We start from the raw sequence: 15,387 nt of genomic DNA on the forward strand, positions 1-15,387 counted from the left end.
CTCAGCCTCCTGAGTAGCTGGGATTACAGGCATGCGCCACCATGCCCAGCTGATTTTTTTTGTATTTTTAGTAGAGACGGGGTTTCACCATGTTGACCTGGATGGTCTCGATCTCTTGACCTCGTGATCCACCCGCCTCGGCCTCCCAAAGTGCTGGGATTACAGGTGTGAGCCACCGCGCCCGGCCCAATCTTTGTGTTTTTGATCTAAAAATAAGGCTATATGGTCTAATGGGTGAGAAAAGGTTTTGATGACTCTGAATTCTACCCCTGCCACTTATTAGCTGTGTGATCTTGAACAAGTTTCTCAAACTCTAAGCCTCTGATAATTTATTCTCACAACAGGAATAATAACTACGGCCAGGCACAATGGCTCACACTTATAATCCCAGCACTTTGGGAGGCCAAGTGGGAAGGATTGCTTGAGCCCAGGAGTTCAAGACCAGCCCAGGCAACATGGCAAAATCTGTCTCTACAAAAAATTAAAAAACAAAAAATTAGCTGGGTGTAGTAGTTTGCAACTGTATTCCCAGTTACTCAAGAAGCTGAGGTAGGAGGATTGCTGGAGCTTGGGAGCCAGAGGCTGCAATGAGCCAAGATTGTGCCACTGCACTTCAGCCCAGTTGACAGAGCAAGGCCGTGTCTCAAAAAGAAATAGTAACTATTCATGAGATTGTTGATGAGGATTAAATAATGCATGTAAAGCCTTCGATGCATAGAAGGTACTATATAACCATAGGAGGCAGCTATAATTATTTTAACTACATGGCCTCTCTAAGTTCTTTATATGTAAAATGGATACTTCATAAGTGAAAATATTGCCTAGGGCCTGGGGCATTTTGAGTGCTTATAAAATGTTAGGAACTAATTAACAATGCTATGTCTCTCTTTCCTAGCCAAGGTCTCTCATTTTTCCTGGATTAAGCCCTTTGGCAACACGGATTCTCTCCCACCAGCCTTTTCAGGCCTGAGATGGCCCTATCAAAGCTGGTGTCTACTGAACAGGTCCAGAAGAGCCAAGAGGGAATGGATGGGGCTTAGGTTGCAGCTGTCCTCTCCTGCTGGGGCCCTGTTTCTGGTGTGGAGAGGACTGCTGCTCTGCCAGCTGTGTGGCCCTTTCATCACTGGATATTTCAGGATACAGTCCAAGATACACACTTCTCTGGTGCTTCCTTTCAGACAAAGGTCTCTGGAGACTAACAGCTCATTGGCCTGACCTTTGGTCTCTGGAAGAAGTGAGGAAATATCATCCAGCTCTTAGACAATGAAGACACCAAGCGCTCAAGGGATGGGTTTGAGCAACAAGGTGGCAGAGCTAGAAAAGAGCCGTGATAAGAGTGTTCCAGAGCATTAACAATTGTGATAAAAATAATCTCTGTCTTTCGTGAGGGTCTTACAGTTTACAAGACATTTATACACATACTAACTTGTTGGCTCCACAACACTCCTCACCCCGAGACTGATGGAGCAGCAGTCATACTCTGTTTTAGAGAGGAAGAAACTGAGTCCGGAGTTGTATGATTTGCCCAAGGTCACAGAGGGTGAAAGGCAGAGCTGGCCTAGAAGCGGGTCTGCTGACTTCCAGTCCAGGGTATTAGCGGATTGGGAAGAAGAAATGGAGACTCTCCTTCCACTGGCGTGAAAAACAGAAAATTGGGAGTAAGAGCAAAGTACACAAAAGGTGGAGGAGCATAAAGAAGCCAGGGTTCAGGGCGGGTGAAGCTGCAGGTTCAGCGTGGAGCCGAGAAATCAGGGTAGGGCTGTGGGGTCCAAGGTAGGGCTGCGGGGGCTGGGTCCTGGGACTGGAGCTCAGGGGTAGTTTCAGGGGCGCCGGCCGTGAAAGCGCGAGGCGACCGTGGGAGGGTCAAGGGAGTGGGTGGCTACAAGTGTCTGAATAGAAAACGGAAAGGACGGTCTTCTCTTCCCGGTTCTTCCCGGAGTCGAGAAAGCTGGGTTGAGAGGGCAAAAAAAAAAAAAAAAAAAAGGAAAAGAAGAGAAAACGGAAAGGACAAAGATTAATGTGCAATTCCTCCGACTGAAACTCCGAGGCCCCAAACCGGGACAGATAGGAAAGTCTGTAGGGAGCTCAATGGACATATAGAGGCTTTCTCCAGCCAAACTTACCCAGTTGAGCTGATCCCTCAGAAGCAGCCCCAAACGTTTGACTCGACGGAAACGAGAAACCGCCCAGGAGCCCGTGGCCCTTTGGTCGTTGTAGTTTCCAGGGCTCAACATGGACGCTTAGAAGCACGTCCAGTTCCTCACTCTGGAACTACAACTCTCGATGTGCAGAAAGTGAGACTGCGCATTACAACCTAGGACTACAACTCCCAGAGATCTACGCGATTTCCCCCACCTACACCGTACCCATGCGAAACTGCCCAAGGCCCGGGATGCGGTGCGATTCCTCCCCCTGGTGGCCTGAAGAGGAGCCGCCGCTATTTCTGCTCTCGAGCGGAGGGGTTTTTTGTAATCCCGAGTGTAACCCTCCGCCTCAACTTCCTTAAATAGTCCCCAGGCATGCCTAGAAATGGCCCCCGCTTCGCTTTATTGTCAGGGAGATAGGAGGCGATCGGAGTTTGTTTTGTGTCTTCTGCACGCTTTGCTTCCTGTAAGAATAACAGACTGTTCATTCAATTAAGGGGACATTCCCTCCCAGCCTAGACCTGTTGACACCTGTGATTTTCCATTGTCCTCAAAAGACTCCCTGGCCGAGAAAGGGGAGGAACCCTAGCGATCTGCTGGGCCGCATCCACCCCGACATCACTGCCTTATGCTGGCTCTTAGCGACGCGATACCCACTAGCCTCCACAGAAGGACACGATACCCGCTAGCCTCCACAGAATCACAGCCTAGCAGAGAATTCAGACAAATGAATAATGACAGCACAGAGCTGTGATCTCATGGGGAGACACAGCCAGCGTGGGAGCCCGTGCCCAGGCTTGGGAGAAAAGGGCGGTGTCCGCAGGGCTCCTTAGAGGGAGCGATGTTAACTTTGAGACCAGAAGGAAAGAACGTAGCCAGGAGTACAGAGACTGTGAAGAACGTTTCAGAGTATGGCAATCAGTCTAGTGCTGGCTGCAGCAGAGTGTGAGGCATGGAAGGAGATATTCTTGGGGGGGAAGGGAGGATAGGCAGAGCCCATCCCTCAGGAGTACTGGATTAAGTAAACTTCCACAGGAAATTTGGATCGTTCCGGCAGCTCAAAAACGTTCGATGGCTCTCTACTACCTATGAAATGAAGTCCCAACTGCCTAGCCTGACATTCAAGATCTTCCTTACTCAACCTGCACGCCCCCACGCCCCCATCCCCCAGCCCCCTCCTCTAGGAGATTTGTTCACGCCGCCAAAGTTTCCACGACACATGGGAGTTGACTCACACTGCCTTGGGCTATCTCCTGGATTAGAGGTTTTAACTCTTGACACATTGTGAGCTCTTTGAGGTCAGGTACTGAGTCTGCAGTCGCCCCCTCCACCCACTCTTGCAGCCCACATTCCCTCGAATCACCAGGGTCCAGACTCCCTGCTTTAGGCTTTCCTCTCCTGCCGACACACTTGTTGTCACCCCCATCCTTCCAGGAGCCAAGACAAAGTCATCCGGAGAGAGTGTTGGCAGCGCTGCACTGTGGTAATTAAGCCCCGGCTCTCATTAAATCTGTGGCTGATGGCGGCGACCACAGAAGCTGAAAAGCTTAGTACAGATCAGAGAGCGGCTCCCTTTGGCACATTAATCCGTGCTGTGCAGCTGGCCTGAACTCTCATGACAAGCCGGAGGTCCTGGTCATGAGAGGGACAGCTGGAGGTCACTTCAGTCTCCTACTCCCAGATCAGGCTATGCTGCAGCCATTGGCTGGTCAGCTGAGTTTAAAATTCCCCAGGGACGGGCATGCCACCTCCTCCTTTACCTCCTTTGTCCCCATTAGGAAGATATTCCTTGGGCACAATCAAACTCTTCCCTGTTGCAAAATAAAACAGTTGAGTTTAACCACACTTCTTTCCAAGCCAGACTTTTCTGGGATAAACAACCCAAATTTTTTTACCTTTTTAAGCAAATGGTTGATTTTCCAGCATTTTCATCATAGATCTCATCCTCCAACAGCCTGAAGTTCCCTTCAAGTCCGCTGTCAGCTACTGTCCCAAGTCTGGCCTTTCCTTTGTTGCTAAATTGCTTCAAGCTGGTATTTGGGTGACCAGCTTTGGATTTTTCTATTCTCCTACTACCTGCTGAAGTTTGGTGGACAAAACTTTTTCTGTGGTGGTGGGGAGGGACAGTCTTGCATTCCAGTCAAAAACCACCAGAAACATACCTGTAATTAAACAAGTTGTATTAGTTACTCATTGCAACAAGGGAGAATGCAGGCAATGGGGAAATGGTATAGGGGGGCATCTCAGCAGGAGGGTGGAAGAAAGAACTTACAGAATCTGGGCTTTTGTTAGATAATTTGGGAGAGTTTAAGGAAGCAGGGCTTGGCTTTAGATTGGATGCTGTCAAGAGCAGGGGTAATTCTATGACTTGGGTCTTGATAAAATGCACCTAGGAGGGGAGGCTAGACCCAGGCGAAAGCTGTCATAGATAAGAAGCAGCAGTCTCTCATTTTGGCAGCGATAGGGGGATGGTTGGTCTTTTAAGTGGTTTGGACAATATGTATCTTCTGTTTGTGTTCAGACATGATTAGGAGTGGTCCTGCTTGTGTTTTGATTATCACAGTCACAGAGTGGCCTTGTCTGCTGTTGATGTTCTATAAAGCTGTTTATGTCCAACAGGCCAAGGCCAAGGTCTGGCTGTGTCAGACTGGCCCCTGGACTTCAGGGGCTGCCTTCCTCTTTCTTACATCTCAGCATATGATGATGTCTCTTCTGGGCTGCATGCTGGGCATATAGAAAGGATTTGTCTGAAAAAAAAAAAAGAAAGAAAGAAATGATTTGTCTTGGTTGGGTATGGTGGCTCACACCTGTAATCCCAGCACTGTGGGAGTCCAAGGCGAGTGGATCAAGAGGTCAAGAGATCGAGACCATCCTGGCCAACATGGTGAAACCCTGTCTCTACTAAAAATACAAAAATATTAGCTGGACATGGTGGCATGTGCCTGTAATCCCAGCTACTCAGGAGGCTGAGGCAGGAAAATTGCTTGAACCATGGAGTCAGAGGTTGCGATGAGCCAAGGTTGCGCCACAGCACTCCAGTCCGGCAACAGAGGGAGACTGTCTCTCAAAAACAAACAAACAAACAAAAAATAAAAAAAATAAAAAAAAGTAGCTGGGCATGGTAGTGCGTGCCTGAAGTCCTATCTACCACAAGGCTGAAGTGGGAGGATGATTTGAACCTAGAAGTCTGAGGCTGCAATGAGCTATGATTGCGACACTGCATTGCAGCCTGGGTGACAGAGTGAGACCTTGTCTCTAAAACAAAAACCAAACCAAAACGTCAAACAAATACATAACCGAGATAATTATATACTATGTTAAAATGCTCCACAGGAAATAGGATGCTGCTTTGATGGAGAATGAAGGGAGTGAGCTACTCTCAACAGAGTGGGAGGGAAGGATTCTCCGAGGAACTGGCATCTGAGCTGACCCTAAGCATACCTACCATTTATTGTTTATCCCCTACGCGTCAGCCATGTCATTAGGTAACTTTCAAATACTTTACATTTAATATTCCTGTGAAGTATTTCATATCCTTTCCATTTTCCAGATGAGAGAACAGAGGCTCAAAGAGGTAACAGCAGACAGTGTTGACACCTGCCTCATAGCCCCCATCCCTTCTCTGAGTCCCTTGCCAGTGTGGTAGTTTTCAGCATGCTCAGAGCCCCACCACACAAGGGCCTGCTTCTCTTGGCTTCCTTGCCTGAGAGCTTTCTTAGGTATCTACGAACCAGAAGGAACAGGTGTGTTACATACCTCAGAGGTAACCTTCAACCATCAAGAGAGTTGGTGCCTAAATGCCCAACTTCCCCGTCTTCAGATAAGATAGTCTTTCTCCTTTTTCTTTCTTTTTTTTTCTTTTTTCTTTCTAAAGAAGAATCTCCTTTTTCTTTCTTTCTTGCTTGCTGGCTTTCTCTTTCTCTCTCCTTTCTTTCTTTCCTTTTCTCTCTTTCTCTTTTTCTCTATCTTCCTTTCTCCCTTCCTTCTTTGTTACCTTCTGTCTCCTTTCCTTCCTTCCTCCTTCCTTCCATCCTTTTTTCCTTCCTTCCTTCCCTCCCTCCCTTTTCTTTCTCTCTTTATGTCTCTCCTTCCTTCCTTCTTTCCTTCCTTCCTCCCTTCCTTCCTCTCTTTCTTTCTTTCCTTCTTTCTTTCTTTCCTCTCTTTTTTCTCCTTCCTTCTTTCCTTCCCTTCCCTTCCCTTCCCTTCATCCCTTTCCTTTCTTTCTTTTTCCTTCCTTCCTTCCTTCCTTTTTTCTCCTTCTTTCCTCTATTTTTTTCTCCTTCCTTCCTTCCTTCCTTCCTCCCTCCCTCCCTCTCTTCTTCTCACCCTCTTTCTTTCTTTCTCTCTCTCTTTCTTTCTTTTCTTTTCTTTTTTTTTTGAGACAGAATCTCACACCGTTGCCCAGGCTGTAGTGCAGTGGCGTGATCTTGGCTCACTGCCACCTCCTGGGTTCAAGCAATTCTCCTGGCCTCAGCCTCCCGAGTAGCTGGGACTACAGGCATGCGCCACCATACCCAGCTAATTTTTTTGTATTTTTAGTAGAGATGGGGTTTCACCCTGTTGACCAGGACGGTCTCGATCTCCTGACCTTATGATCTGCCCGCCTCAGCTTCCAAAGTGCTGGGGTTACAGGTGTGAACCACTGTGCCTGGCCTATTCTTTTTTTTGTTTTCTTTAAATTAAGAGACAGGATCTGGCTCTGTCACCCAGGCTGGAGTGCAGTGGCACAAATAGAGCCCACTGCAGCCTCCCAGCACTAGGCTAAATGAAATGAACTGAAATGTGCAGCCGGGTCTGCCTGGTTCACATTCCACAGTCCTCACTGCTGCACCCCATGACGGGGAGCCTGAAATGGAGCCTAAGCCTTTTACTTATTTTATATATATGTGTTTTTTCTTTCCAACTTTTAAGTTTAAGGGGTACATGTGGAGCCTAAGCTTTTTCGTCTGGCTCAAGGCCCTCCGCATCCTGACCCTGGCTGGTCTTTTTCGTCTCATCTCCCATCTCCTCATTCTTGGTCACGCCTTGCTCCACGGAGCAGCAAACTGCTTGGGAACGTAACATTCTCCAACCTTGCCATGCCCTGTTACCCCTGCATACCTTTACAAGTGCTGTCTTCTCTGCCAAAATATGTGTTGAATCGGTGTGGTCCAGCTAATGCCCACCCTGGCCCCACTCCACCTAAAGAATGCCAAATGCCAGCGTCCAACCTTGGGAAGGAACATGTTTGTGCCAAGTGCTTGGAACACCTGAGCTCATTCAGTTGGCACAATGATTCTGAGAGGTCAGTAGCTCCACCCCCAGTTTGCAGGTTGGGAAACCAAGGTATGCAGAGGCTGGGTGACTTACCCAAGGTCTTATAGTTAATGGGTGGCCAAACCAGGATTAAACTCAGATTTCCCTGTTCTGCTACCATACCTTGATGCCTGGCTGTTGGGAAGGGAAGGGAACTGGGTTCCTGAGGCTGCTCTCATATTCCCTGTCTGCCAAGCCTAAGTGTAGAGATGGGGGACATCCCCCAGAGCCCTAGCTGAGAGAAGCAGGGGCTACGGAACCCAGAAGGAGGCCAGGCTGAGGGGGCTTCCCACAAGGAAAGGAGCTGGACTTCCTGCTCACGCCCACCTGAGACGGGGAAGCATTACCCTTTCTGCTTTCTGGCTCCTTCCAGGCCTTTGAGAGTTTACTCAACAATGTCCTGCTTCCCAGAATCTCTCATCAAAATGATTCTTGGAAACTGGGCCAGTTCGGGGATACCTAGAGGCCAAGGCAGGGCTGAATTCCTGCTCTTAATGTTCTCTTCCTGGCTTCCAGCCTTGTTGTTATCAAGCCTATCAGATGCCTGGTAAAGGCTTGCTGGCCTGCAGAGCATGAGCTGATTTGGTGAGCACCAAGTTCTCAGTAGTTTTGGAGAAATTGGATGGGGTTGGAATGGGAGAGGGGGTGGAAACCTTGCCAGCAATATCGTGCCAATCCCGGCTTAAAATTTCTAGGAAGACTGCCTAGCCTGACACAGAACTGGTTTTGGGCACAGGGGCAGGGCAGAGAGGTTGGCAGCAGACGGGGCACAGCATGTGAAGTAGAGTAGGGCGTCTGGGGTCCCCAGGGCACTGTTTTCCTTTCATGATCAGATCCCACTGTAGGCAGCAATGCCAGCTGGGAGCCTGAGAAAGTTATACAAACATGTCAGGTAAAGTGGGGTCAGGGGACCCGGGTGGGGGCAGGAAGGGAGGGTGGCAGTGGGCGAGGCTGGAGGGGAGGGAGGTATAGAGAGGCCTCTGCTGCGGTAACTGTGAACCCTGGCCAGTGATGAAGTAACCATTGTGCAGTCTGAGTTCTGCGAGCCAGGTGATGGAGTGCGTTCCAAGAACAGACTGAGGGCCGGGTGCAGTGGCTCACGCCTGTAATCCCAGCACTTTGGGAGGCCAAGGCGGGCAGATCACCTGAGGAGTTGACCAGCCTGGCCAACATGCTGAAACCCTGTCTCTACTAAAAACACAAAAAAAGTAGCTGTGTGTGTAGGTGCCTGCCTGTAATTCCAGCTACTTGGGAGGCTGAGGCAGGAAAATTGCTGGAACCCAGGAGGCGGAGGTTGCAGTGAGCCGAGATTGCACCACAGCACTCTAGCCTGGCGACACAGTGACACTCTGTCTCAAAAAAAAGAAAAAAAAAAAAAATCCCTCTGGGATTGCTTGCAGCCTCCACAACAGAAGTTGCAGTCCTTACAGAGGCCCTTCAAGATCTGGATCGATTTCCCTCAGCCAGGCAGATTCATGTCTGCTTTGCATCCAGCGTGACCAGCCAGTCCTTAGACACGTGTGTGCTCAGCCACCTCTGTGCATTTCACACCCAATGTGACCAGCAGGTCCCTAGACACGCGTGCGCTCAGCCACCTTCATGCATTTCACACCCAACGTGACCAGCAGGTGCCTAGACACACGTGCACTCAGCTACCTTCATGCATTTGATTGTGCTGCACTTCTCCCATCTGCTTCCTGTCTAGTCCTTCAAACCAGTAGAGATGTCACTTTCTCTCTTTTTTTTTTTTTTTTTTTTTGAGACGGAGTTTTGCTCTTGTTACCCAGGTTGGAGTGCAATGGTGCGATCTCGGCTCACCGCAACCTCCGCCTCCTGGGTTCAGGCAATTCTCCTGCCTCAGCCTCCTGAGTAGCTGGGATTACAGGCACGCGCCACCATGCCCAGCTAATTTTTTGTAGTTTTAGTAGAGACGGGGTTTCACCGTGTTGACCAGGATGGTCTCGATCTCTTGACCTCGTGATCCACCCGCCTTGGCCTTCCAAAGTGCTGGGATTACAGGCGTGAGCCACCGGAGATGTCACTTTCTCTGGGATGTTCTCCTTGGCTGATTGCTCTGTGCTCTCAGGTGCTTCTCTGACACTTGTTGGCATCCCCAGGACAGCACACATAACCCTGCAGTGAAGTGACCCGGTGCAGGTCTGCCTCCGCATGTGACTGTGGGTGCCTGAAAGGTGAGGGTAACTTATTCATTTTTGTGGGCCTTGCACAGCACCTGGCATGGTGGGTATTGGTTAAAAGAATGAGGGGCCAGGCCAGGTAACATAGCGAGACCATGTCTCCACGAATTTGTTTTTGATTCTCCTGCCTCATCCTCTTGAGTAGCTGGGATTACAGGCGTGTACCACCATACCACAGCTGGCTGATTTTTGTGTTTTTAGTGGAGACAGGATTTCATCATGTTGGCCAGGCTGGTCTCAAACCCCTGATGTCAAGTGATCCACCTGCCTCAGCCTCCCAAGCACGGGGCTTACAGGTGTGAGCCACCGCACCCAGCTCTACAAAACTGGAAAAAAAAATTAGCCAGGTGCAGTGGTGCGCGCCTATATTCCCAACTACTCGGGAAGCTGAGGTGGGAGGATCGCTTGAGTCCAGGAGGCAGAGGCTGCAGTGAGCCATGATTGCTCCATTACATGCTTGGTGACAGAGTAAAAGTCTGTCTCAAAACCAACAACAACAACAAAAATGAGAGGCTGAGCAAGAGGCATGAATGACTTCAGGGTTCAACCAAGTTAGTTTAAATTGGGCTAAGACAATAGGGAGCAAGAGGGACAAACTGGACAGTGAATGACTTGTGTGAAGGAATCCAAACTTAATGAAAGAAAATCAGGGAGAGGGTAGCAGCCCATGCCTCTAATCCCGGCTACTCAGGAGGCTGAGGCGGGAGGATCGCTTCAGCCCAGGAGGTTGAGGATGCAGTGAGCTATGATCACATCTATGAATAGCTGTGGTACTCCCAGCCTGGGCAACCGAGCGAGACCTAGCCTCTACATTAAAAAATAATGTTGGCTGGGTGTGGTGGCTCACACCTGTAATCCCAGCACTTTTGGAGTCCAAGGGGGTGGATCACCTGAGGTCATGAGTTCAAGACCAGCCTTGCCAACATGGTGAAACCCCATCTCTACTAAAAATACAAAATCAGCTGAGTGTGGTGGTGCATTCCTGTAATCCCAGCTACTTGAGAGACTGAGGCAGGAGAATCACTTGAACCCGGAAGGTGGAGGTTGCTGTGAGCCAAAATCGTGCCACTGCACTTCAGCCTGGGCAACAAGAGTGAAATTCTGTCTCTAAATAAATAAAAAAATAAATAACTCATCAGGCTCCTGCCCACACAGGTCTACAGTCAAGATATTATTTTTTTTAAAAAAGAGGAAGAAAACTGGTGGGTGAAACATAGGCTCTGATAAAACAACAATATGCTAGTATTTATTGTGCCCTTACTCTGTGTTAAGAAATACAGCTCTGTGGTTCCAAGCGTGGACTACAGGTTTGAGGCTGCTGGGTTTGAGTTCTGGCTTTCCTGATTGTTAGCTGTAAAACTTCCATCATGTAATTTAACCTCTCTGAGCCTCAGTTTCCTTATCTGCAAAATAGAAAGAGTCACAATATCTACCTTAGAGATTGTTGTGAGGATTCAAGGAGTGAATAGTAAATAGAAAGCACATAAAATAGTGTCTGGGCCATGGAAAATTTCCAGGAAGTGTTGGCTGTTATTGTTCCTTGATGGTGAGTGATCCTGGCTGAGAAGGCCTGGCTGAGAAGGTGACTGTAAACTGAGCCCTGGACATGGAAAAGAAGCCATCCCTGCTGAGCTCTGGACAAATATGTTCTAGGCAGAGGGAATAGCAAAGGAAGGCCCTCAAGGCCCTGCTGGTGTGAGGGCAGGAAGAAAGCAGTGGGGCTTGAGCCCGGGGCAAGGGAGGGCAGAGGCCAGGGCTTGGAGGGCAGGGAGAGGCCAGAGCTCAGCGGGCCTTCTAGGCCATTGAAAGAAGTCTGGATTTTATTCTAAGTATGATGGAAGCCATGAGGGACTGGCTTACTATTGTTTAGATATGGTGAAGCCAACAGATCAGGAGATGACTGCCACTGAAAAAAAGTTTGTTAGGCTCATGCCTATAATCCCAGCACTTTGGGAGGCCGAGGTAGGTGGATCACCTGAGGTCAGGAGTTCGAGACCAGACTGGCCAATGTGGTGGAACCCCATCTCTTTTTTTTTTTTAAAGAAAAAAAAAAAGAATTTTGTTATACTCACAGAAGAAGTTTGTTATACTCTCTTGGGAGAGGAGTGGGCATGCTATGCCGTGGGAGACACAAGGGGTCTGTCAGGTGGCAGAGGGGAAAAGGTGGGCAAGAACCTTTAGTGTGGTTTGGATCCCAAGAATGAGTTCTTGGGCTGTCAATGCAATAGAAATTGACATGAGGCCAAAAGAGTTTAACCAGACAAGGCTTCATTGGAGCTTGTGCCTGGGCATAAGGGAGGCAGCACAAGACAGCGAGAGAATTCCCTGGCTGACTCTCTGAAAAGAGCTGGCTGGGAATTTTTATTAGGCAAAGCATGGGAATTGATAGTGGGTAGGTTATGCAGCCTGGGCCAGGCAAAGCACGGGAGGTGGGCTCTGCAGGTCCTCACATCTGGTTGGCTGGTTTTCTTGAGTAATGGGCCACCTAGTGGTGGTCTGGCCAACAGCAACAAGCCTGTAAATCAGTTCTACAACCACTGGATTTCCTAAAGCCAATTCCTGGATTCCTTGAAGTAAAAGGCATGGTTACACATTATGAGTGCCCAGAACAATACAGAATGGTGATTTTCTTTGTTTGGCTAAACCTTCGGGGTTAGTCAGCGTGGTGTCAGCAAGATGTGTAGTGGGTTTTATGAATCAATGTGAATGTGTGAAAGAATGCTCCAGTGGGGGTGAGCCGAAGCCAAACCCCATTCCCGCTCTGTCTAGTTTCAGGAAAGGAACAGGCAAGGCAGTAAGCAGGCTTAGCATTTTCTAGTTTGAATACAATGGTTGGATGACCCTAGACGAGTGATTTCTTTTTTTTTTTTTTTTTTTGAGAAATCACTCTCCTAGGGTCACCCAACCAGTGTAGAGGAAACCCCGTACTTGAACCATGGTCTATCTGGTATTAGATCTGCTGGATTTTTTTTTACTTTCCCTTATGGAAGAAAAAGCAGTGGATTTGTTCAGTACCTGCTATGTACTGGATGCTATGTTGAACACTCTACATTTACATCTAATCCCGGAGGTGTCATTTCCTTAAATTGCTGTAGTAAGCCATTAGCAACAGAAGAGTGAGATAGTCACTTGGGCCCAGGAGTTCAAGACCAACCTGGGCAACATAGTGAAACCCATTTCTTAAAAAAAAAAACAAAAAAAAAACAAAAAAAAAAACAACTAGCTGTGGTCCCAGCTACTTAGGAGGCTGAGGTGGGAGGATCACTTGAGCCTGGGAAGTTGAGGCTGCAGTGAGCTGTGACTGTACCACTGCACTCCAGCCTGGGAGACAGAGCAAGACTCTGTCTCAAAAAGAAGAAAAAAAAAGGAAGAATGGTGTAATACCTACCTCAGAAGACCCTTGAGGATACTAAATGAGATTTTTGCATGTAAAGACCTTTCTCTATGCCAAGTGCCTGACATGTCATTAGTGCTTAGTAAATGTTAGTTATTCCACTTTCCAAACAGCATTTCAAGATTCTGTTGCATCAACTCTGTGCTCCCAAGTCCACTGAGCAATTTTTCCCATACCTAGTTTTTAGCTATATTACACATGTCTTTATATAAATTGCTGAGTTTTAAAAAAATTCCCAGACTTTTTTTTTTTTTGAGATGGAGTCTCACTCTTGTTGCCTAGGCCGGAGTGCAGTGGCTCGATCCTGGCTCACGGCAACCTCCACCTCACGGGTTCAAGTGATTCTCCTGCCTCAGCCTCCCAAGTAGCTGGGATTACAGGCGTCCACCACCACACCTGGCTACTTTTTTTTTTTTTGGTCTTTTTAGTAGAGGCTGGGTTTCACCATGTTGGTCAGGCTGGTCTCGAACTCCTGACCTCAGGTGATCCATCTGCCTCAGCCTCCCAAAGTGCTGGGATTACAGGTGTGAGCCACCGGGCCCAGCCTAGACAAGTGATTTCATGCCCTGCATTTCCTTTCCCTAATCCAAAAGCAGAGATAAGAGGGCCTCGCTCTTCTAGTAGTTGTGAAAGTTAAGTGAGGCAAAGTACATAAGGGTCGCAGCCCCTGCAGGGGCTCCACCGATTATACCAGTAATTATTACATATTCAAGAATGGCAGTCTGGGGGCATGCTCCCAAGTTGGGGCTAAGACTCAGAGAGAAATGAAACAAAGCCCCCTTCATCTCCTCCTTGGTGCCCACCTCTGGGCCTGCTTCGCTCCAGGCCTGATCCCTGCCCTCAGCTCCCAAACTCTGCTGTGCGTCTTCTCAAAGATCCCACAGAAAGCTGTGTTCACAAGAGGCATCCCTGGGAAAGGAGAAAAGGAGAAATAAATCTTTCTGCCTAGGCTTTGGAAAGCAGACTGTTAATTACCTGGGGATTGAAGCAGGCTGCCCGTTAGGTAAACATTTGGTAAGCTGGCTCCATGCATTAACCCCTTGGTACCCAGAGCTGAAGTGTTCAGAGGTGGGCTGCTCTAGAAAGGTCCAGAAACTAACTTGAGGGAGGCTGGGTACAGCTTCTGCAGCCTTCAAAGGGGTCCAATTCAGGTGAGACATTCAGAAGGATGGCACAGAATGACTTCAGGATCAGGGTTTGAAATTTATTTCCCTTGGTGTGTCCCCAAACCCCTACCTCAGGAATATGGGATGTTCCCCAGACCTGGAATACAGGAATACAGCCCCCAGAAATACAGCCCCCAAAGGAGTGGCCAGGACTAAAAGCTCAACCTGCAGCATGAGGTCCTGTAGGTGAGGGGATGGACCAGAGATGCCTGTTACCTTAATTCCCTCTGGCTTTCTCTGGATAACAGAAACTCACTCTAGAGGATGCAGAGACCCACCTCCCAGAGGGAGAGACCCTGGGTGGTGTTTAGGGTGGCTGGTATATGGTAGATGCACCTGACAGCAATAACTGAAGAAATGAGCATTGCCACTTGAAGGATGCTGGGGAGGGTGCTAAGTGAGGATGCTATATCTTTTTAGTAGAGACGGGGTTTCGCCATGCTGGCCAGGCTGGTCTCGAACTCTGGACCTCAGGTGATCCACCCACTTCGGCCTCCCAAAGTGCTGGGATTACAGGCGTGAGCCACCATGCCTGGCCAAGGGTGCAATATAAGCTGCATGCCTTTTGCAAGCAGTTGTGGTTCTCCCGTCCAGCTTGCCACCACTGGACCACCCAGTATGTAAGTCTCCTCAAATAAATCCTATGTCTCATTTTCTGGCTTCAGTTCTCTTCTTTAGCCTCTTAAAGCTGGTGCCATCCCAACTGAAGTCCATATGAGTCTGGGGCAACATCAAGTAGAGTTAGACTTGGTCTTAGGCAAGGTGGCATGAGGGGAAAGAAAAGGTAAGGCAAGGTAGACTCGGGTTGACTATAACGATCACTTGTGCATCTACCTGCACGGTTTGCCAAGCACTTTCGCACCTGTTATATCATCCAACGAGCCCCTCAGTAAGCCTGTGAGGAGGGAATTAGTCCTCTGTGATGCAGTGGCTCAAATCCAGGCTGTTACTGAATGGCTGTGTGGCCTTGGGGCAATCACCACCTCTCTGAGCCTCATCTGTAAAACTGGGGGAATAGCCATCTGCCCTGGCAGTTTTGCTGTGAGGCTTAAATGAAATTCTGGATTTAAAGAGCTCAGTAGCGCCTGGCACATGTTCAACCGGTCCCTTGAATTCCCTATTTTACAGAAGAGGAAAATGAGTCTCGGTGAGCTCCAAAATTATAATCCTCTAAATGTAAAAAAAAAAAA

At 48.5% G+C, this 15,387-nt stretch overlaps 1 protein-coding gene and 2 non-coding genes across 9 annotated transcripts in view; 2 read left to right on the forward strand and 1 right to left on the reverse strand.

Moving 5' to 3' along the window:
- Positions 1 to 4,123, reverse strand: part of PAFAH2 (platelet activating factor acetylhydrolase 2) — a 42,596-nt gene extending 38,473 nt beyond the window's left edge. For 2 of the 7 annotated variants that reach the window (XM_017534635.2, XM_017534634.2), the window contains exon 1: positions 2,124 to 2,301. The gene's annotated coding sequence lies outside the window, so the exon portion shown is untranslated. Of the gene's footprint in view, positions 1 to 2,123; positions 2,302 to 4,039 lie in introns of those variants that run through there. The other 5 variants (XM_017534636.2, XM_017534632.2, XM_037740677.1 and 2 more) reach the window with 3 other exon arrangements.
- A 4,109-nt stretch (positions 4,124 to 8,232) lies between these two features.
- On the forward strand, positions 8,233 to 8,357 carry LOC119472170. Its single transcript, XR_005201280.1, has one exon.
- An 84-nt stretch (positions 8,358 to 8,441) lies between these two features.
- LOC119472165 lies at positions 8,442 to 8,524 on the forward strand. Its single transcript, XR_005201275.1, has one exon.
- The last annotated feature ends 6,863 nt before the right edge of the window (positions 8,525 to 15,387 follow it).

This window comes from Cebus imitator, unplaced genomic scaffold (genome assembly GCF_001604975.1).
Source record: "Cebus imitator isolate Cc_AM_T3 unplaced genomic scaffold, Cebus_imitator-1.0 Scaffold87, whole genome shotgun sequence".
Lineage (NCBI taxonomy): Eukaryota > Metazoa > Chordata > Mammalia > Primates > Cebidae > Cebus > Cebus imitator.